This window comes from Pithys albifrons, chromosome 6 (genome assembly GCF_047495875.1).
Source record: "Pithys albifrons albifrons isolate INPA30051 chromosome 6, PitAlb_v1, whole genome shotgun sequence".
NCBI classification, from domain to species: Eukaryota; Metazoa; Chordata; class Aves; order Passeriformes; family Thamnophilidae; genus Pithys; species Pithys albifrons.
The window spans coordinates 52831683-52854247 of NC_092463.1; the positions used below are offsets into that span (position 1 = coordinate 52831683).

At 37.3% G+C, this 22565-nt stretch overlaps 1 protein-coding gene and 1 non-coding gene across 2 annotated transcripts in view; both read right to left on the minus strand.

The window, feature by feature from the left end:
• Nucleotides 1-22565, minus strand: part of PDE3B (phosphodiesterase 3B) — an 85530-nt gene that overhangs the window by 42101 nt on the left and 20864 nt on the right. The gene's annotated exons all lie outside the window — the stretch shown is intronic.
• Nucleotides 12989-13176, minus strand: LOC139673769 (U2 spliceosomal RNA). The gene has a single exon (XR_011698195.1). It is a non-coding gene; the product is annotated as a U2 spliceosomal RNA (small nuclear RNA).

Below are 22565 nucleotides of genomic sequence, written 5' to 3' on the forward strand. Positions count from 1 at the left end.
ACAATACTTACTTCTACCATTCCTCTTCCACTGCCTATTGCACTGGCCCAAAACAGATTTGTAAAAATTTACTTGATGGCTTACAGTTATTAGATCTACGTGGTTCACACTATAGTTTTCTCATCCTTGAATGAACCTTTCTGGAAGCAGGCTAATAATGACCTTCCCAAAGATGCTCCTGAAAAACTTTCTTACTTCAAAATCTTCCAACATTACTAAGGATGGTACTACACTGCAATATCCATGATGATCATAATTTTATGATTCAACTACTGAATTCAACTACTGAACACTAAATTCAAAGAGGGTTATTTGAAACTTTGAAAGGTCTAAGGATGCAGCCTATTTCCAAGGTACCATTCTGACAACCTACCTGAGACACCAGAAATTAAATAACTCAGGAGTCTTAATGCTCTCTCTGGACTCATCAGCAATGTGCTAAGGCACTGGGCAGATGATGCCCACAGGAAACTAAAGCTGCTCCTGCCTTCAATCAGCTCAGGTAACAGCAGATGGTGAACCACTCCTCATCTGCTGCAGCAGAAAGAACTAAATGAATTTAAAACGTTTTACCACAACTCTACCACTTCACACATATATCATCATGGTCATTAGGTAATTTAAAAGTACTTTAAGTTTCCCAAATCTACATGGCACCACAGTTTTATGCTGAGCTGTAACATAAAAGGCCTTGAATTTGGAAAGTGGTCAAGTCCCATGTCCAAACAGTACTTCAAACCTGTGGGAATGCTTCAGTGAGTATGAGGGCACAACGCTTGGATTATTCACCAGATGATACCTCAAGGCAAATGATCTTTCTCCTCAAGCATATATTCAGTGATTCCTCTTTGTGGCATCATTTCAGACTGATTATGTACAACAATTGTCAAATACAAAATAATTGTTTGGTGAAACTACAAAGATTGGTCCATAATCATAGAAAAGGTTTATGTAATCCATCAGTTTGACACGTTGGAAATGGAAGAAAAATTCTTAAAAAGGAGATTATTTTGGCAGGAAGATACTTTGTAGAAAGTGCCTACCATCAGGTCCCTTGTCTGTGATAGCTTTTGTGAAAATAACATAACTTTTTGGTCCTCCTGAGTTGTTAATTTAATTTTTTTAAGACAACCCATGCTCTCTTTCCCAAAAAGGTTATATTCCCAAAACAGTTTCCTTAAAATCCAGTATTAAACTGAGAAGCTGCAAAAAAGAACCACATAGCACTACCCTTTTTGCAACTTGCAGACATGCTTATTTTTCTCCACTCAGAGACAACTTGTATGTCACATTTTATAATATGATAACAGAGACTACTTAAGTGGACAGATTGACAGATAAGAGAAAACAAAAATATTTTTCCTTTGAGAAGACATCAGTCTGCACTTGGACAATACCAAAAGCCACTGCCAAGAAGAAACAAATTTAGAGGTCAAAACCAAGTGCCAGTAGTGCTATCTTGAACAATAATCACTGTAGGCAAAGAATGCTTCTGCTGCTGCATTAATATTTCTTCTGTGATGAAGGAAAAATGCAGACTGAACCTCACAGAACTGCCTGATGTCCTGTGTAATTAAGATGTTATGATCTAGTGATCAAATTCAAAGCCTTATGAAAAGCATTTATGGTATGGCTTTTCCTGTATTTATGTAGTAACAGTTGATTTTCCAAACACAGAAATCAAGGCTACGGGGTATCCAGAAAAAGCGGTTATTATGCGAATAAATTCTACTTTCCATGCACAGTCCATCTATGTATGGACAGTTTAGTTCTCTGCCATTGTCCCAGATTTGAACATCTAAACTCTGGAAACCCTAAAACACTGCCAAATTTCTACAGACAAAGAAAGAAATTGTTTCAGCTCCAGATGTGATTGTGACTAAGGAGCTACTTCTGACCTCACTCCTCTCTCCCACTGACCTTGGCAAAATACTTGTAAAATGGGAACTATTTATATTCATGAGTTGCCTTCTCAGAACTAGTTCAATACTGCATCATCAGGCTGTATACAAAACCATTATTTGTGGCAAAAGATGCAAATATGACTTTTTTTATACTATTAACATGCAAATGTTGAACCAAATTGCTACAGGCTGGTAGGAAAGGAAAAGTAGTTCAGCTGCTGAGAAATCAGTATATTACATACAATCTGTTGTTCTGAAGAGCACGTCTACACCAAGGCAGGCAGTGAAACACAGACAGGTTTTCACTCACAATTTAAAAACACTTAGAGGCCAAAGGAGTAAATGACAGAAATTGACTGCCACAGAAGTAAATACAGTTTTTCAACAAGATATTCCTTGGACTTCAGAAATTTTGATTTAAACCTTCAGGATACCTGTAAAATGGTTAAATACAAACAAACAACTAACTAACTAACCAACCAACCAACCAAATAAATAAATATCTCAAAAGACTTTTGTCATCAGTTTAAAACTGTCAGTCAACTGTGCAACTATAGTATCAAATCAACAGTCTAGAAATTGTTAATTGTACCTGTATTCAAACCAAAGCGAAATGATGAGATTCCTAATATCACTGTTGTAATAAATTAAACCAACTTATTTAACATTCTTATACCTGCTGTGCCAGTAGTAGCTCAAGTCTCTTTGGAGTATTGTAAAAAAAGTGCAAAGTAAACACTGGGAAGTTATGAATAAAGTAAGTAATAAAAGCAATAAAATTATAATAAACTTTTGAAGCAACATGATAAATCTGAAAACTATCACCATATATTCCTCAATTCCAGGAAATGCAAATTACCTGATTTCTCTACTGGTAAAAACAGGTTGATAGTGAATGACTTAAGATATTACAATTGCTGCAGATCCACGTGGAAGTGACTCTACCCCATCTCTCTGGGACATTTTTCTAAGCATTAGGGCCTCTCAGACATATCCATTAGGCAATTAGTGTGGCGAGAGCTGCTGCTTTTCAGCTGCTCCATCTGAAGCATCTCACTCTTTTTAATACTTCCAGTTATCACCCCTCAGAGAAAATACACAGGGAATATCTTACTACACTGGAAATAAAAGCAAATCCATTGGCAATTACTGTAGAACAGCCGATGTACCATAAACTAGCCAAGCCATGGCAACACACCCACCCACACAGCTAAACGATCATGGGATAAAAGGTTAACTTAGACCATTTTAGAGCAAGGAAACAATTTAGTATTTCTTTCTCTTCCACACATTTAGTGTGACCTCATATGTTCTTTACTGTACACCTTCCAAACTGGGAAGGGAATACAGATTAATTTTCTAAGGAGTTTTCTATAATTGTATTTAAAAACCCATCTTCTCCAAGGCAGATGAAAGCATTATGATAAATATTTTAAAGCCTGACAAACACAGAAATACAATTGAAATAGACTGGTTATCAGCATAAAAATACTGTATCAGAGAAGGATTCTCTGTCATTCAGCTTTTACAACCAAAAAACCCGATACTTTCTCATCTTACCCTGAAACAAAATAAGACATTGCTCTTAAAAAGTCTCATCAATGACAGAATTTATTGCATATCTTCAGTTATCAACACTGATTATTTTCTCTGAACATATCCAGCTTCTACCTGGGGAACAGATAAATTATTTCTGGAAGAAGAAAGGTTTTATCATAACCTTGTGTAATAGAAGACTGTTGAGGGCTATTAGTATGGTAACATTTCAGGTAAAACTGCAAAGCATAAATGCAGGTTTCTTAATCGCATAACATGCTTTAATGCATATAAAACTGCAATATTTGAATTGAAATACATAAAAATCCACTATATGACATAGTATAAGGTACATGGTATAAAATTCATATATGTTTGTAATAAAGTTATATGGTATATAAGCAGCATTCACAGTGTTCTAGACACTAAAAATATTATAGTTCATGTTTTAGAATCACAGTACCACATGCTGATGTATTAGAAACAAAGATTTCAATTCATGACTGGCAGAACTTGTTCTATTGCAGCAGAACAATGTAATGCATGTAAGTACTTCAGCATCACTTATTCAAGCAAATGGAAAATATTTTAAGAAATTCTATGCAGAAAATGAGTCTCTGAAATTCTCCACCTCATAAGGTAACCTCAAGTTAAATGCACTCTTTATGTTTAGAAAACATCATGTTAATGTGCCTCCAAAAAGAAAAAAGAAGCAAAGACAATCAGAGTCAATATACTAAGAAGACTTAGTTTTAAGAGATTTACAGAGGGGCAAATGGGATAGAAATTTTGTCTGCCAATAAGGAGTATAGCAAGCATGAGTTGACACAGTTGAAAAGTGATGGATCAGGTCCACAGAAAGAGTACAGTACTCAGCTGGTTTATTTTTTAGTGTACAGTCCCGTAATTGCTGAAGACAGTTCAAAACCACTCAATTTTTTTTTCACTGTCTGCCTTTGGCACAGTGTCTTCCATAATAACACCTGAATATTCTTACAAAATTAGCAACAAAATGGTTGCAAAATATTGGGGAACTTTACTGATCAATAACTGAGATTAAAAAAAAATTAGTTAAAAATAATCTTGCTATATTTGGATGTCTAACTGAATGTTCAGTTTCTTTCACCACAACATAGCTCAAAAGTGTAGTTCATAATCCTTGGTTACAGCAAGGAGTGGTTACCTGTACTGCCAATCAGATCCACAGTCACAAAACACAAACCTAACAAATAATAAACCCAAAACACACACATACAATTAAAGAACCATTCGGAAAAAAGATTTTATCAATTCACCAAGGATCTCACACACACAAAGAAATTTCAGTGACAAAGTCATAAAAAACCTCACTTCTCCGATGTAATGTTCAACTGTCCCCAGTCTAAGTCCATCTCTTCTTTTTTTCTGACCTCCAACTCATTCTTTGAACCTACTTGCAGTCACAGAGAACTGGGAACTACAGCAAGAAAACAAAACAAAACCAAACCAGGCCAAAATCTCTCATTGCTCACTGTGATGCACCACAAATTTCAGGATTTGGAGGGCAAAGTGGGACAGAAGAGGTGAATGGAATTATATTATTAAAACTGGCAAAATCATAGGCACTTTATTTTAATTTTTTTAATCCTTCAGAAACACAGCCCACTTTAGCTTTCTTATTGGTACTACTTAATTTTTCTCAAGGCAAACCACAACTTTCAAATTCCACCAAATGTCATTACACTAATCTAGTGACAAGCCACTAGAAGATCTATCCCACTGGAGCAAGCAATGACAGGTTAGTATCTCTTATTCAGACAACAATTAGAAAGCACCAAGAGCCTTTCTCAGGTGCTTGCTCGCAGCAGAGGGAGATGGTGTCATTCAGGCTCCAGATTGCCATGTTCCCCAGCAGGCACAAGTTTCTGCTTGCTCTCTTAAATTTACAGCCCTGTCCATTCAGCACTAATCCAAACCCAACCCATACCTCCTTATTCCAGTTTGATTCTTCAGGTATCTCCAGCTATGTTTACTTCCCAAGCTTCTCACCATAATCTCCTTGTCTAGCATGTCAATCTCATTACTCCAGACATAAAATGATTCCATTCTCATTCAATCCCAAACCTTCATTTGAACCTTCTTTCCTTCAGCCCCAACTTCTTCCTTTCTGCTTACCAAAACATTGGACTTATTTTCTTCTCCACACCCACATCCAGTTCTTATCCCTACTGCAATCAAATCAGGCAAGACAAGGCAAGGGAGAAACAAAGCACAGAGGAAACCATTCTCCTGCTCAGTTTTGGGACACAGCCCAAACTCAGAGATGAAACTGTAGGCCAAGTCCACTTCAGATCAGATTGTACGTAATGTGAAGAAATCTTCAGGTACTGTGCTATAAAGATAAAAGATATTTATTGACCATATGCAAAATACAATTTTAAAATAGCTAATCCGACAGCAGAATTTCAGAAAGACAATACCACATGCATCATGGCTATAAAGGCCATTTCTCTTCAACTTTCAGTCTTGCCCTACAACAAAGGACTTTGAGACAATATTCAAACCAATGAAAGAAAAAGAAAGGAATAATAAGGTAAGTTTAAGCCTATGTGTCAACACAGTGGTTTTCAATTTGGAAAAGAGAGGCAAATACAAGTTAGATTCTAATTTAGAAATCAATTTTCTAATTGGTTTTGGGTAGTTAGGCTTAAAAGAAGCTTGACTTCAGAACTCCGTTTGCAACCTACGCCTCTCCTATGTGCAAAGCTTAATATCTAGTCAAATATGCCCATATTTAGTCCAGGTTTTACATTTCCATGTTCTATAGCATTATGTAAAAATGATCTTTACATACTCACACTAAATAACTATGCATTCATACTAACAAAATACATTAAATAAAAGCAACTCCTGTATCAATACTTGCTGTCACATACACCAGCTGCTCCTGTCTTTGGCATTCCGATCAAACCAGATTCTTCCAATTGCTCAAATTTCTAATAAGTGACAATTCAGGTGACAAAGTGAAAGGTGCACACTTTTAAAGCAGAATGCTGGAGGTGGATCTTTAATACTTACAAGCTTGCTAGTTCCTTCAGAAAATTCTCATGAGCTTGTTGGATGCAAGACTCATTCAGAAAAGCAGTGTTGACTCTTCCCCCAAACATCTTTCTCGGAAGTGTTTGTTATGATTTTTACTAATTTGCCTGCCATGAAAATCATGATTATTGGCCAACAGTTCTTTAGAGCTTTCTTCAAACTTTCATTAGATGACATGACAAGGCAAGGTGCAGTCAATGGTGACCTAGTAAAATTTAAGTGAAAAGCTGCACATTACATTCAGCAATTTGGTTGGGTTTGCCTCAGGTTTCTTGAGAACCTTGGGCATGCGTTACCTGGTCCTGAGAGTCTGCTGGTTTTCCAGTAACAAATGTATTTTACAACACTTAAATTTGACTTAAAGCCTCTGAAACATTACCTGTAAATTTCCAGCACAGGAGTTTTTTCCAGCTTTCCCACAACAAACATTACCAAAAAGAATTTTCTTTTCCTGCTGTGGCCTCATCTCCTATGGTGCTCCTTCTGTTTCTCAGAGCCTGCTAGTCCTATAGGTGGGAGGCTTCAATGCATTTGTACAAATATTAATTTTAAATCTATTTTCTGCAAGTTGCTCATCAGATTATTTTTGTCTGCCTTGAACTAATACATTTAATCTGTCTGTTCTAGATACAAATTTTTAATGAATGCTTGCTTTTACCTATGAGCCTTTTTTAGCATCCTGTTTGATTATGGCATAAGTCTTGTTATCTTAGGTCTTGTTCTGATAAATGGCATGCATTTGTCTCAAGTTTCCAGTATGATGTCCTGAAACAGTCTTTATGCTGTCTGCAGGGGTTTCTACTTCATTTACTTCCCCCTTTTATTTTAACAGTTTTTCTGAGCACAAGTGTAATAGACCTTTTGCTTTCCATTGTTTCAACATGAATTCTGAACTATCATTGACACTGCAATCATTACTATACAAATGCTCTCTGATTGCTATTTCGAAGGAGATAATATTCCTCAGGAAGAAATTAAGAGTTGTTTTTCATTTTCTGGTTGGCTGATCCAATAAACAATCATTGATGGTATCTAAAGATTTAATCCAAAGATCCCATCCACGTGCAAGATTTGAATTATCTATATAAAGATATATTTAATTCATGTAGCTTTAAAATTTCTAAGGTGCCACAGAATTCAAGACCATTGAAGGGAGAAAAAAAATCTTCAGTTAAAATTAATATTGATATTGCCTTCAACTCACTCAGTCTCCAACAATTTAGTAATTACCTAGATTCGTTATGCTTGTGAGATTTTCACTATCCTGAATTAAGCATAGAAGTCAACTCGTAAAAAATAGCAGTAGCTCTCTTTTGTTCAGACTGATTGGTAACAATCTTTTTGCAAACTAGTCTGCTGTTTTATGGCTACCCATAACACCACTATCAATTTCCAACCTTCTTGATAAAGCCTGGTGTATGGGACTATCCAATTTTTTTAAGTCCTTTAATACGAATCCAGTGTGCTCTTGGTGCAATGGGGAATTATTATAGACTTTAGAAGCACAGTTTTCTGTTACAGAGTATTTAGTGATGATTCCTTAGTGGTCCAGTCCATCAAACAGCTGCCTCAACCCTTATAATAATGAAGCTATTAACAAGCATCAGAAAATTCAAGTCTCAAAAGAGACCGTAGTACCTCAGTCTAACAGAGGACAATGACATCTAGCAGGACCTTTGTTTGTGGGGCAAGGTTTTGGTAGTGGGCAGGGGTACAGGGACGGTTTCCGTGAGAAGCTGCTGGAAGCTTCTCCTGTAGACACAGGTGGAGCCAATGTCAGATGGGTCCAAGATGGACCTGCTGGTGGCCAATGCCGAGTCAATCAGAAATGGGGGCAGCACCTCTGGGATAACATATTTAAGAGAGGAAAAAACTTCATGCATTGCAGCAATTGCAGCCAGAGAAGAGAGGAGTGAAAATATGTAAGAGGAACAGCCCTGCAGAGACCAAGATCAGTATAGAAGGAGGGGGAGGTGGCACTCCAGGCAATAGAGAAGAGATTCCCCTGCAGCCTGTGGTGCAGAACATAGTGAGGCAGCTGTGCCCCTGCAGCCCATGGAGGAGCCCACACCAGGGCAGGTAGATGACCAAAGGAGGCCATGACCCCATGGGAAGCCCATGCTGGAGCAGGACCTGTGGATCCATGGAGAGAGGAGCCCATGCTGGTGCAGGTTTGCTGTTAGGACTTGTGACCCTGTGGGGGACACTGGAGCAGCCTGTTCCTAATAAAGGACTGCATCTAGTGGAAGGGAGCCACACTGAACAGTTCATGAACAACTGCAGCCTGTTGGAAGGAGTCATGCTGAGAAGTTCTGTAGGAGGACTGTATCCCATGGGAGGGACCCTGCACTAGAGCAGGGGAAGGAGTCCTCCCTGTGAAGAGGAAGCAGCAGCAGAAACTACCTGTGATGAACTGACCACAACTCCCACACCTTGTTCACCTGCGCTGCTCAGGGAATGAGGTAAAGAACTGGGAATAAAGTGTAGCCTGGGAAAAAGGGAGGGGTGAGAGAAAGATGTTTTTAAGATTTGGTTTTACTTCTCATTATCCTAGTCTGATTTGATTAATAAATTAATTTCCCCTAGTTAAGCTTATTTCACCCACGATAGTAATTGATTGAGTGATCTCTCCCCTTCCTTATCTCAATCCATGAGCTTCTGTCCAGCTGAGGAGCAACCTGATGAGCAACTAGCCTCCAGCCAAAGTCAACATCCCCACAGCCCTACTAGATGCCAACCTGTTTATAAGTACTGATATCTCAGCTCGCTGTGTGATTCAGCACCTTTGTTACACCAGCGTTCCTCTTCTGCATCATTTTTCACTCACGAAAGCCCTCATGATGCACCAATTAGTTGGGTAAATGCATCAAATCTTTCTTCAGAACATGTCTATGGAGGAATTTCAGAAATATTTCTCTAGTTCAAGTACTCAGTTAAACTAAAGATCAGTGTGTTCAAAATCTACCTGTAATCCTTTATGAAAGAGAATAAAATTTTATATGATTCACAAACTGAGATTAAAACAGATTTTGTGTTACAGAGTAAAAATTCTAATGTGAATCATATATGCAGTTTATTCATTATATATTGCATACATTGTATGTAGCGAAGGACAGGAATCATATGGTATCTCTTTGCCCAGTTTAAGATGCGCAAATTTCTGATAGTTCTTCTATATGGAACATACTTCCTTAAAGGAAGACACAGACTTATGCTGTTAAGCAAAATATACTTCAAAGCTCATTCTATCATTACTTAATTCAGCAGCCTTAAATCAACATCCAAAACTAACAAAAGTTTCATACCAGGATGGGGGATAAGAGAACTAAATTAAAGTATCGAAGAGAGGTTTAATTTTTGAAGAGTTTGGTCACTGACATTAAAGGCAACTAATGCTGCAGTCAGGGAGTTGCAACACAGAGTCAAAGCATATGAATATTTTTGTACAGAATTCACCAGATTTAATCAAAATGCTAAGTTAAACATCAGAGCAACTAGAAGTTTTTGTTGTGGTAGCAGAAGCTTTCAGGTTTCAATGATATTTGATGTGAACACTGCTGAGCTATGCAGTGAGAATACATTGAAGGCCTCTAAAATGTCTGAGAACACTAAACATTTAGTCTGCTCCCACCACCTTCTGAAATATGAAATTAATACAGGCTGATAAGTTTACACTAACACAGTAAGCTAACAGACTGAGGTACCGGTTAAAGGAATAAGGATCTCTGTTTTTTTGGAAGTTTAATTGTGGCCTGTTTCTACAATGACAGAAGAGTTATGAATAGTTATCAAAAGTACTGAGATGTTTCTAGTTCATTCATACAAACTAACAAGCAGTATGTTAGAAAAACAGAGAGCTACAAGCTAAAAAGCTTAGGCTGTACTAGGCTCAGTAGTCACAGTGGCTGGAGTTCAACATTGACTCAATACTTAAATATTTGCTCAGCTCCTTTCCCAGGATTCACAGCCTGAGAAGAATTATGTGCTACTGCAAACATGCCCTCAGCAGTACCTCACTAGTTAGCTATGTCTACACAAAATTTCACACCAACAGGTACATAGTCTTCTAGGATAATTCCATTTGAAAGAAACCTCGAGGGGTCATAGAGTCATAATATGTCAATAGTAGATGTTTTCTATGAAAGAATGTTATCCTGTATCCCCATCTCACCTTTATATCAAAAGGAGTAGTGACCAATTTTATTTCCCCTGTTACGATAAGTTCCATTTCAAGCCTCATTTCTGATAGGGTTAGAACTCCAAATATTAATAAACAGTGAAGGTTTTACACTTCTGCAACCCAAAGTAGGATGGCAACTGTTGGTCCTCCCATGTAGTTTGGGAACAACTGCCGTACAACATATAAGAGAACCAATACTTTGGCCAAGTCAGTTACTGAAATAAGGCAATGAGGCAAAACTACCAAGAGCAGAAAGATAATAACTAATATTTCACAAAATATGCTATGAATCCACTCTAGGAACACCATGTTAAAGCAGTTGTGTCCAAAAAAAGGAACATCTCAAAAAAATCACAAAATAAAGCCTACACATTCAGGTTGCCTCTGAGGACTACAACAAGGCATTAATGCACTGAGTTAAAACTAATTCTTTCAGACACCAAGCCCAGCTTATATACAAATGTTTCTACTTCTTTGGCAGTCATATGTCAGCTATCCCTAATAGAAGTCTTTATTCTGGGCTGCAGAGACAAAAAACATCCTCAGCTCTCCTGGACAAATACATTTGATTTGTAACTTTCTAAATGCACACTTGCCAGCCAACTTTCCTCTTAATTTCTGTCTAACATATGCTAACCAAAACCAAGGTATATCTGCTGAAGTCTCCCAGCCTTTCAAGGTGTTTCTGAAGACACCAGCTTTATACTTGTTCCACTTCACATCTGGAATAAAAGCAAAAGTCATATGGAAAGCAGGAAGAAGAAATTTAAAGAATTAAAAATCAAATGGATATTTTCATAATCTTTGTATAAACAGTACAACAAAATCTGTTAGCCAATTATCAGAGAAAGATTATTTCATTTCCAGCATCTCATACTAACATCACACATATTCCCAATTTATTCCACTTCCTTATCAAAAATATCCAGCAATTAACCAATCAAAAAGTTCTTGCAAGTCTAGAGACAAATGCTTCTCAGTTTGTTTATTACAAATTTACAGAGAAAAGGGTTTGTTTAGAACCCAATTACAATTTCACAACCTAATTGAACCTAAAGGATAGTAACTAAGAAACCTGAGTCAATAATGGTTGTTATAGGTTGTGTTGCAGTTAAGAAATGTAATAAATGCATGTTATGGTTAATTCACAGGTGTTCTTGAAAATTTCATTTTAATAGTTTATACTCTTAATTCAAGAAGAGGTTACAATAACTGCTTAAACTTTTTAACATATTAAGGAGCTTCACTTAAAAAAATCATCATAGACATTAAATTTAATAAATTTAATAATCCATTTATTTACAAAAGCATACAAAGTTTGATCTCTGTAAACAAGAGCAGAACCTGCAAAACAAATACTGGTAAAACCCAAACCATATGTCCAGGGTGCACCCATTTCTCTGTAAGTATGTGAAGACAGTTAAGGTGATTCCAACTGATCTCACAACACCAAATCCAAGACTTTTCCCTGTGGAAGGAAACTAATAAAATAGCACAGTATGATATCTCAGAAAGTGTATTTTTCTGCTCTTCATTTGTATCCAGGTATTTTGCACAAGCATATCTGCTAAATTAGGCAGGGTTTCGAGCTGCATCAACCTGCAACAAAATTCCTGATGGCAGGTAGTTATTAACCTCCAGGAAACAGAAAAACTATGTATTACTGCAATATATTCAGCCTAAGAATATATAAACTCGTGAAGTTTGATGCATCAAGGTGGTCTCTAAATCATCTTAAAATAATTTTTAAACAAATTAGTTATTGTCATTGCTAGCTGCCATGCACATTGCTACACGGAACTCATGATTGTTCAGCAGAAAGTTAAACACAGTAGACTACTTTTTTACAGCACAATAACCAGAAGCCATTAGAATGGACTAGGAACAAGCAGTCCGAACCAGAGAGAGACAGTTCTTCCCTAGCAGGCAGTAAGTAATTTGCTTTACCAAAGGATACAAGAAGTTTAATAAGTACAAGGTAAAACTGGGCAAAGGAAGAAACATCCCTACATTGAAAAGGAGACTGAACAGCACTTGTAACTAAATAGCTAAACCACATTAGACAGTCTCTTGAGCTGAAAACAGGTGGAAGTTGGGAGAGTGTAGGAAGGTGGTGTGGGAAAAAAGAAAGAAGAGTATCATATGTTATCATATTTTCCATCAGCTTCTGCTTGCAGCTACTTTCTTTTCCCCCATGACCTTTAATGCATTTAATTGCACATTAGCCCTTGCAATTGAAGGGAAGATGACAAGCAGCAACTTGTGATTAGAGTTTTTATTGATTTTTCTCTTGGTGTGCTGCTTCTAGAGACACTGCTATAACAGGAAGATGCATAGGATAGACAGGAAAAGTTCCAGCTCATCTTTTGGCCTCAAAAGTCTGTTTAATATGACGTCTTTAAGTCAAAAATGTCAAAGATATTTAACTGTTATGAACAGATGTTAAACTTGACCTTGGATAAAGATCAGAGATTAGAGGCAGAATATTAAGCTAAACAGACTCTTAATCTGAGCCATTTTTATGCTCTTATACTAATGAAACTCACAACTTTACCATTTGTTTAACTACAGTTTACTGAATTAAATGTCATCTCCTAACTCCCTCTTTCCTATTGGAAGTTAAAAAAATTCTTGTCGTAAGAAAATATGGTAAAAGGAAATGAAAATTCAATAAAGACCTAGAAGAAAGAAGCAGTAAGGGCAAATGGGTTATGGCACCTGCAGCTACTTAACTTTTTTCAACCTAAATTAAAACCCACCATGTTGTTCAGCACAGTGGAAGTTTACAATGTTTACACATAAGAAGGGCTCAGCTGCCAACCAGAGGGACCTGAATAAGCCAAAGGAATGAGTGATCAGGAGTCTCATGAAATACACCACTGACACACATGAATCCATGCATTGGAAAGGAAGAGTTCCTTGCAATGATACAGCCTGAGAGCTGCTCTTCTGAAAAGGATGAAGGGCTGGACAAGGGCCTGCAGTGTGCCCTGGAGGCAAAGGCAGCTGGCAGTTCTCTGGTCTGTGTTCAAAGCAGCACAGCCACTAGAACAAGCAAAATGATTTCCCCCTCTGCTCGCTCTTAGAAACCATACATCTAATATATCTAGTCAGCAGAGGACCACAGAGATGACTCCAAGAGTGGAGAATGTACCCCGTGAGGGGAGGCTGTGGGAGCTGGACTTGTCTAGTCTGGTTTTGGGGGAACCCAACAGCAACCTGCCAGTGTCTAACATGAGGCCAACAAGACAACACCAGTACCCAGTGGTGCACAGTGGGAAGATGAGAGGCCATGTTGAAACAAGTTCACACTAGATGCAAGTAAAAAAATTGTCACTATGAGGAGACACAAGCAGTGAGACAAAGTGAAGAAAAATGCCTAGAGAAGCTGTGCACTCTCTACCCATGAAGGTTCTCAAAGCAAGGCTGGATATAACACAAAATAACAGTAGAGAAAATGTAGAGATTGATGGTGACTTCAAGACTGGTAATCACCACAGCAACATTCAAAGTTGACCTTATTTAGCTTGACCTTTTCACCTTTATGTTTGCTAATATTCTCCTAAGTCCCACTGGCATTTTCTTTAATTTTAATCTGATTTAAGTTAATTTGGAGCAATTGTTCTCAGCTTTCATTTAGTCCTGAAAGTTGCTGCTTCTATTCTTCAACCTGAAGAAGAGATTCTGGTCATTTTCCTTCCTGCCTTATTATGCCATTTAGTACTACTACCTCCATTAAACTCCTTAACTTCACTTTTTGGCCTACTATGGCTGCAGTCCCACTACTGACATTCATAAAAAGATCTTAATTCAAAAAGTTTTTGCTATGGGTAATTTTTATTCATTGTGGGTGAGCTGCAAGTATAATCAAGGACAAAAAAAATTTACAAAGGTCATTTAGTCAGCTCCACTCCAACTCTATTTGACACAAAGGCATGCAGTGAAATATTCCAAGAGTATCATTCCAGGTTTTCCAAATGTATAAGTTCTGGCCAAAAATCTCTAAGTAAATATGTTTCACTTAAACTGGAAATTGCAAGGCTGCTTTCATTTCTAACCTTGAGATGAGGTATGTGAAAGCTTTATGCTTTGGCACATACTCCTTCTAAATTCCCATTCTAACTATGCTGTAGAAAAGAAGTAAAACCACTGTCCCTTTAAAGCAACAGCAAAGAGAATATATACCCCTCCTTATCGTCTCCTGCAAACGAGATCCTGTGGCATATGCAACAGAAGATACAACTGCTAATCAAAATAAAATGCATTAAAAAAAAAAGTAAGGCACTGCAAACAGTATGTATGCTTATTTAAAGCAGCAATCTTTTTGGCCTAATCTAGTTACATACTTTCGTCTTTTCTAAGAGTCTGCCCACAGCAGATAAACACACAAACCTTCTTGTGCTGCACCAACTGACGTCAGCAGTCGCTTAGGAACAGCGTTTGGTGCAAAAGTGGTAGTACCGAAACTATGTTTACAATTGAAAAAGAATGAACTATGCAGAGCACACCATAGCTTCAGGAAAAGAGATACAAATTTATAAATATAAACCACAAAAGACCTTTTCTAAAAATTCACGAGACTTTCAAAGAATGTTTATCTGCTTAAATATCAGTGACTACAAAGAGTAATAGATTTAATTTTTGTATTTTCAACAATTCACTCTCCCCAGGAGAAAAAAAAAAAAAAAGGGAAAAAGAAAAAAAGTAGCTATCAGCTTTGTCAGTTTTGGAATGTAAGCTCTGAGCTTCTTTCATTTCTGTCTAATTTGTAAACAAAAATTCAAATCCAGTAACAACTTTATTGGGTAACTGTTTACAGAAACAAAGCCCTGTTGTACCCACTGCAGGAAAACAAAAAATCTCACGAAACAACCTGCACCAGTACTTTAAGGAACTTAGAAGTGCTCTACTTTAAATAACTCAATACAAAAATTATTTTGAAGACCCTGAAGAAAAAAACAACATTAAGCTATATAGATGCAAACTGTTTGCCACAGATTCCCAAACTTAATTTTGCTATTACAGAATTTTAATTCAGAAAGAATGTGCATGAGAGCTCTGTGAAAAGGCTTATTTATTGGTCCAGTATATGTTTTAAGTAAAGCCCAAATTCTGAGTAGCCTGATACTTGCCATTCTTTGACAACATATTTTGAAGTTTCTAAGCACTTGTTACACTTCTGAAAATCTATAGAAGAAAAATAATTGCATACTTTACACAAGTTTAAAAATGTTATTTGAAGTATAGATATATGTATTAGACCTCTAGTAGGCATTCTCCAGCTTCAGCCCATGGAAGTTAAGCGGTTTTCTCATCAGAGCTGGGCCTAATAGGAATGCACTGTAATGTTGCATATCATAACAGAGGGAGTCTGTACCCTGCATGCTCACATTCCTCCTGCTGGCTCTGAGAAAACATGAAGGAAGAAGCTAAAACTAGAGCAGCCAAAAACAGGACGCTGAATAATATGAGTCAATATTACAAAACCCAGAATGCTTATTTTCATATTCTTTTGACATATTTCCAATATAAAACCTCACATTTAACAGTCACTCTCAACCCCTGAACTATAATTAGTTACTCAGACCTGAGAGGCTGTGCATGAATTTATCACAGTCTTTTGCTGCACATACTTCCAATCAAAAAAGTGCATGGAGAGAGAACATAGTCTGCCTCTTCCACTAAGCTAACATAAGCATTACTGTAAATTCAGGAGGGCTAACTGGAACATACATTGCATCAAATGGAAGTGACCAAAATCAGGAACATTCCCCCTTCACTCCACCAAAAGGAACCCACCATCCATATGCAAAGTGGAAAAACTTTATAAAAGACAGTAAGCACAGATAATCTTTTTTTTTTAATAAATTCCTGATATCAGTTTTACCAAATTTCTAAAACAAAGACAAGGAACAAGTAAAACCAACCTGATCTGAAGCAGATCATACATGGTTTCATTCATCTCAGTATTTTTTGGTCTGCTATCAAGACTGAGAGAAAGCTATTTCTGTGATTCCAAGGTACCCCTAAAGAATATTGTCTCTGAACAAAGTCCAGATGTAATTTGGGCAAGAACTGGCATAGGACCCCAAACTGAAACATTCCAACCACCCAAAGGTCTAAGCAGTTTATCTCTAAGTCAAGCAGAGAGATCTGAAGAAATAGCTCTACTAAACTCAGGAAAGCCTTACTCATTGAATCAGACAGAGTTCAGAAATTGCTTCAGCTTGCTTTCTGATTTATATGCCTGTACCTGGACTCTAAGTCAACTTTTCCAGGATTCCTAATTTACTTCCCATCACATCTCTCATCGTGACAGCTGAAAACTGAGTTTCCAGTCTTCTAATACCCTTGGGAAACAAAGCATCACTTTTTTACTGCTGTATCTGGAAACAGTCAAGGTGTTGAAGGGAACAAGTAGCTTTTCAAATTACTGCTATACTTTGAGAACACAATTCAACCATACTTCAATGGACAGCACCACCAGCAGACTCTGTTGTCTTAAGTCTAACTCCTGGTAAACCTCCCAGAGACATTTAGAAGCCAACTGGATAATCTTTTAACTAAGACTTGGGATAGGAAGCGAAGAGCCAGAAACAAATGAGCAGTTGTTACCAAAAATGCAGCCTATGCACTAAGCACACACTTCACAGAATTCTAGGCAGAATTATGCTCCTACAAAGCCAGCTTTGTGTCCCATAAAGAGGTAAGACTTACTTGGAGATTAACTTTGTTGTTCTAATAACTGGTCTTGAAAACGAACAAGTTTTAAGTAAGTGTCTTTTTTCCTTTTTCACCCTCTCCTTTATAAATGTTAACTAGTTAATTTTAAAACAAACAAAAAATTTACCTTGCTGCTGAAACAGACAACACATGCATTTGAGTAAGGTAATAAACCATAAACACAAAAAACACCTTATCTGCAAACAGAATGTGAACTGGAAGATACAATGAGAAATATACTTCATTCACATACCTTCCATTTCTTAAAGAGGGGGAAATTACTTTGAGCATCATAAAAAACTAAGGAAAGTTAGTGGAATCAATAAAACTTCACACCTTCTGGTCATTTTGAGAAAAGAAATTCTATGAAAGCTCATCTTTTCCTTGAAAAGCCAAGCTTCGTTGCTTCATCCTTTTGTCTGCTGTCCATTTTACTATTCAGGGCCTCCCAAGGAAACACTGTGACCTGTCCTTTTACTTCTGAATAGGTACAACACAAAATAAAACCGCAGTGAGACAACTTGCTTTCACATCCCGACAGCAGTGAATCAGGCCTCCTGCCAAGTCAGAACTTGCTTGAATGCCTCTCCAAAGAACAGCCATTGCCACTAGGAGTCTGCTACAACAAAAGAAGTTACAGTCTCTGCAAGAAGTTACAGTCTCTGCAAGAAAGGCTCAGAGCATAAATAAATTAGCCAATAAACAAGGAAACATTCTATTTATCTTGGAGTTGTCATTGCTAGACAAATGGCAAAGACTGTAGAACAACAAATTAAGTCCTATAACATGACAAGAAATAAACAGTCATGTTTCACTACACAGAAGACCATCTTCCCAAAACTCAAATAAGCATCACAATACGGAATATCAAAACAACAAACACCCTTTTCCAGTAAAATGGGTAAGTAGTTCAGCGAGGAGCACAGATGATGAAATCCTTGGAATTTCTGTCCTAGGACTAGATTACCTGGCAACTTGGAGTTGAATGTTTATCCTCTGTCAGATTTCACTGAAATAAACCAACAAATTCAAAGATAGTCGGGACAAATACTGCATGCTGAAAAAGTTGGGGCTGTTCAGTCTGGAGATGAGAAGGTTTCATGGACACTTCATAACCTTCCAGTGTCTAAATGGGGCCCTACAAGGAGGCCAAAGGGGACTCCTTATCAGCAACTGATAGTGACAGGACAAGGGGGAATGGCTTCAAGCTGAGAGCAGGTTTAGATTAAATGTTAGGAAGAAAATCTTTGCTGTTAGGGTGGTGAGGCACCAGAACAGGTCACCCAGAGAAGTTGTGGATGTCCCATCTCTGAAGTGTTCAAGGCCAGGCTGGAGGGGGCACTGAGCAACCTGTTCTAGAGGAACATATCCCTGCCCATTGCAGGGTGGGGGGCAATTGGAGGATCTTTAAGGCCCCTTTCCAACCCAAACCATTCTATGAATGATTGCATGACAAAAAGGGTATTTGAATTATCTAGAATGTGTGCACACATACACTACATGCACACACATAAATTTGTCTACATCTATGAAATGTTGAAGTCATAATTCACAGGGTTATATACCAAATAAATTACCCTATAGAAGTAGATCCAAAAAGAAGGTCAGAATAGCCACTGCAGAGACAACCTTTAAAACAGACATCTGTGGTAAGGGAACAAAAATTCTTTACCAAGTCCAAATACAATCATATAATCACAGAATTATTAAGTCCAACCATCAACCAGCACTGCCACCACATTCACCATTAAACCATGTTCTCAAGTGCCCTATCCACATTTTTTGAACACTCCTAGGGATGATGACTTCTCTGGGCAGTTTGTTCCAATGCTTTACAACATTTTCCATGAAAATATTTTTCCTAACATCCAATCTAAACCACCTCTGGTGCAACTTGAGGCCATTTCCTCTTGTCCTGTCACTTGTTACCTAGAAGAGACTGTCCCACAACTGGCTACAGCCTCCTTTCAGGTAGCTGTAGAGAGCAATGAGGTCTCCCCTGAGTCTCCTTTTCTCCAGTCTAAACAAACCCAGCTCCCTTAGCCAATCCTTATAGGACCTGTGCTCCAGACCCTTTCCCAGCTCTGTTCTCTGGACTCCCTCAGGCAAATCAATGTCTTTCGTGTCACGAGGGGCCCACAACTGGACTTGAGGTGTGGCCTCACCAGTGCCAAGTAAATGGAGACAATCACTGCCCTGGTCCTGCTGGACACACTATTGCTGATCGAAGCCAGGACGCCACTGGTCTTCTTGGCCACCTGGGCACATGCTGGGTCATGTGCAGCTGGCTGTGAACAACCAGTGTCCCCAGGTCCTTTTCCACCAGACACTTTTCCAGCCACTATTCTCCAAGTCTGTAGCACTGCCTGGGATTCTGACCCAACATGACAGTATCTTTTATTAGTATGTAACAGAAAGATAAAACAGGAAAAAAGAAATTATTTCTTCAAGATGTTTTGACTTGTATCATAAACTTAAGTGTTAGATTTACATAGCTAAAAAGATGCTTTAACTTCTTGGAAGGACTATGATTTCAAGGATCAGTGCAAGTTCAGGGCTAAAACTTTAAGAAATATGTTTAGAGGAAACAATTTGGAAATTCACAAAAATGAGTTGGTTAAGACTAGTAAAAGCTACTTAAAAATGCTGATTCATTTGCAGAATCAAACAGTTCAATAGACTTAACTCTTCAATTAAAAAATTCATACTAGTGTTTAAAAAAACTGATGTGGAAACTTCAGACTTCCAAGCATCTTAAGAGTCACACTACTATGTTTAAGTGATGTTAACTATCACTATCACACAAACGGTTTTAATTAACTGCCTCAGGACACGGAAAATTAGCTACTACATCGCAAACTACAAAATGCAGTTTCTCAGTGTGCACAAATAGTCACTAAAAATTACTACAACTGCTTAAACAAAAACTTGCTGCCCAGTTCATAGAGGCTTTCAAACTAGTCAGAATACTAAGAAGTATGTTTTAAATGTCAAAACGCAAAAGCTATCATTTAATTTCAATTATTTTGATGATATTTTTGACATTGACAATAATTTTACTAATATAAAAACTGTTTAGTTGCTTTGAAGTTATGAGATTTCAGTGTGAAAACACAGGGCATTTTACAATATTTAGACATATCATAAAAGGTCAGTCATTAAACACATAGATCTGAAAATGGGGTGGGAAAATCACATATGTTCTGTGAATGTTGGGTGTTCTAATTTTCTTTTTTTTTCTTTGTTATAAAATTTTGGAATTCTGGAGCATATGTATGGTTTTTTTCCTTGAAACTTCAAAGTCAATGTTCTAACAATCTAATTTGAAACATTTTGAATACTTAGTTTACATTTTCTGACAAAATATTGTCTTCTAAAACTACTATCTAAGTATTTTGGCAAAATTAGAATACTTTACTTTACAAGTGTTCCAAGAAAAAAGAGACTAAAACTCTCTTATGTATAATGAAACCTAAATATACAAATGTATTGTAGCTTTTTTTAGCATTTTAACCTAGGAAAAAATTCTCTAATTTTATTGTGAATCAAGCTCTGTATTAACTACCAAAGCAAACACTTAAGAGATTCTGAAATTGCTTCCATTTGATGCATGTTTCTGACCAATAGATAAAAGGATAATCTTTAATTTTCCCCAAATCACACAGGACTGTAACCAAGCTAATTAATTAATTGAATCTGTACACAGGACATTTGCATTGAGAACAAAGTCTGTAACTTACAAGAAAGACAGATTTTTGACTGGAGGCCCCTAGACATTGTGGTTTAGAAAATGAAGCAGGGAAATCGGATTAGAATTGCCTGCTCTGGCCTTGGGTTATATCACTGAAGGCACTGACCATTTACAGGAGACACTGGCTAAATTCACAGAGCATTAAACTTGTGGCAGTTCATCAGCCACAACAAAGATCTTGGGCAAAATTTAAGGCTTGTGGGCTACATTTCCAAATGTTGAATTTATCAAAACAATTAATGGCAGAAAGGAATTCAACGCAAAATATCCACCCACATTCACCCAATTTACTGAGCAGATTTTACAATATGCTGCAAATTGTCTTAACTGTACCATTAGCAGCATTGCATACAGTTGTTTCAGGGCCATCACAAATAGTAGTCTCTGTGACCCTTTTCCTGCCACTGTAGGATTGTTGTAATGGATGACTGCTAAGAGCCACACTATTCAAAAGTCCTTGCCCAACTGACACAATAATTCTCCTCAACTGTTTCTTATAATATATTTCTAATGTTTTCACTAGCCATACTTACTAAAGATCTCACAGAACACATCCCTGGAAGTGTTCAAGGACAGGTTGGATGGAGCTCCGAGTAACCTGATCCAGTGAAAGGTGTCCCCGCCCACACAGTGGAGTGGGAACTAGATGATCTTTGAGATTACTTTCACTCCAAAAATTCTATGATTCTATGATATTCTGGGAATTCCAACGAGAGAGGACCCTGCACATCCTTCATACTTCACACCACATTGTCTAGAACACATTATCTTGTATAATCACTAGCAAATAAATAAAGACCTAAAAAAATGCTTATTAGACATAATGAAAATAAAGTGTTATAACTCCATCTTCTGGCTAGGAGCAATTGAAGTGGAAGATAAAATATTATGAAGTGAATTCAGCTCAGCATCAGGCTTTATTTGCAAATTTTAGGCTTCTAAAGTTTCTTTGTGTGATTAAAGCTTTCTCTCCAGTTTATTTTTCATCTCCCTCTCCCTTCTCCCATGTTTGAGTTTGATCTTTGTTAAGCATCTATGTAATCAACATTTTTGTCAATGTTTTTGTTTAAAAAATCTGAACTTAATCAAGAGTAAATTTCCTCTTTATCTTCCTGAACATTATTTTGAGGGAAAATAATAACAATAATTAGGTAATGAGAAACTGTCCTTCTGTTAGGAAAGCAAGACTTAACATTTCAGGTTCAATAAAGGAGTAGAGCTAACAACTCAAAACAGCAGGACTGCAGACAATTTTCTCTTTGATTGTAAACCTCCAGCAGACTGAAGAAGAGAACACTAAAAAGTTCACAACAGAAACACATACCTGAAGTCATCTGTGCATCCTTCCCAACAGCTGAATTTATTCATAATCTCAAATGAGACACGTGGTGGG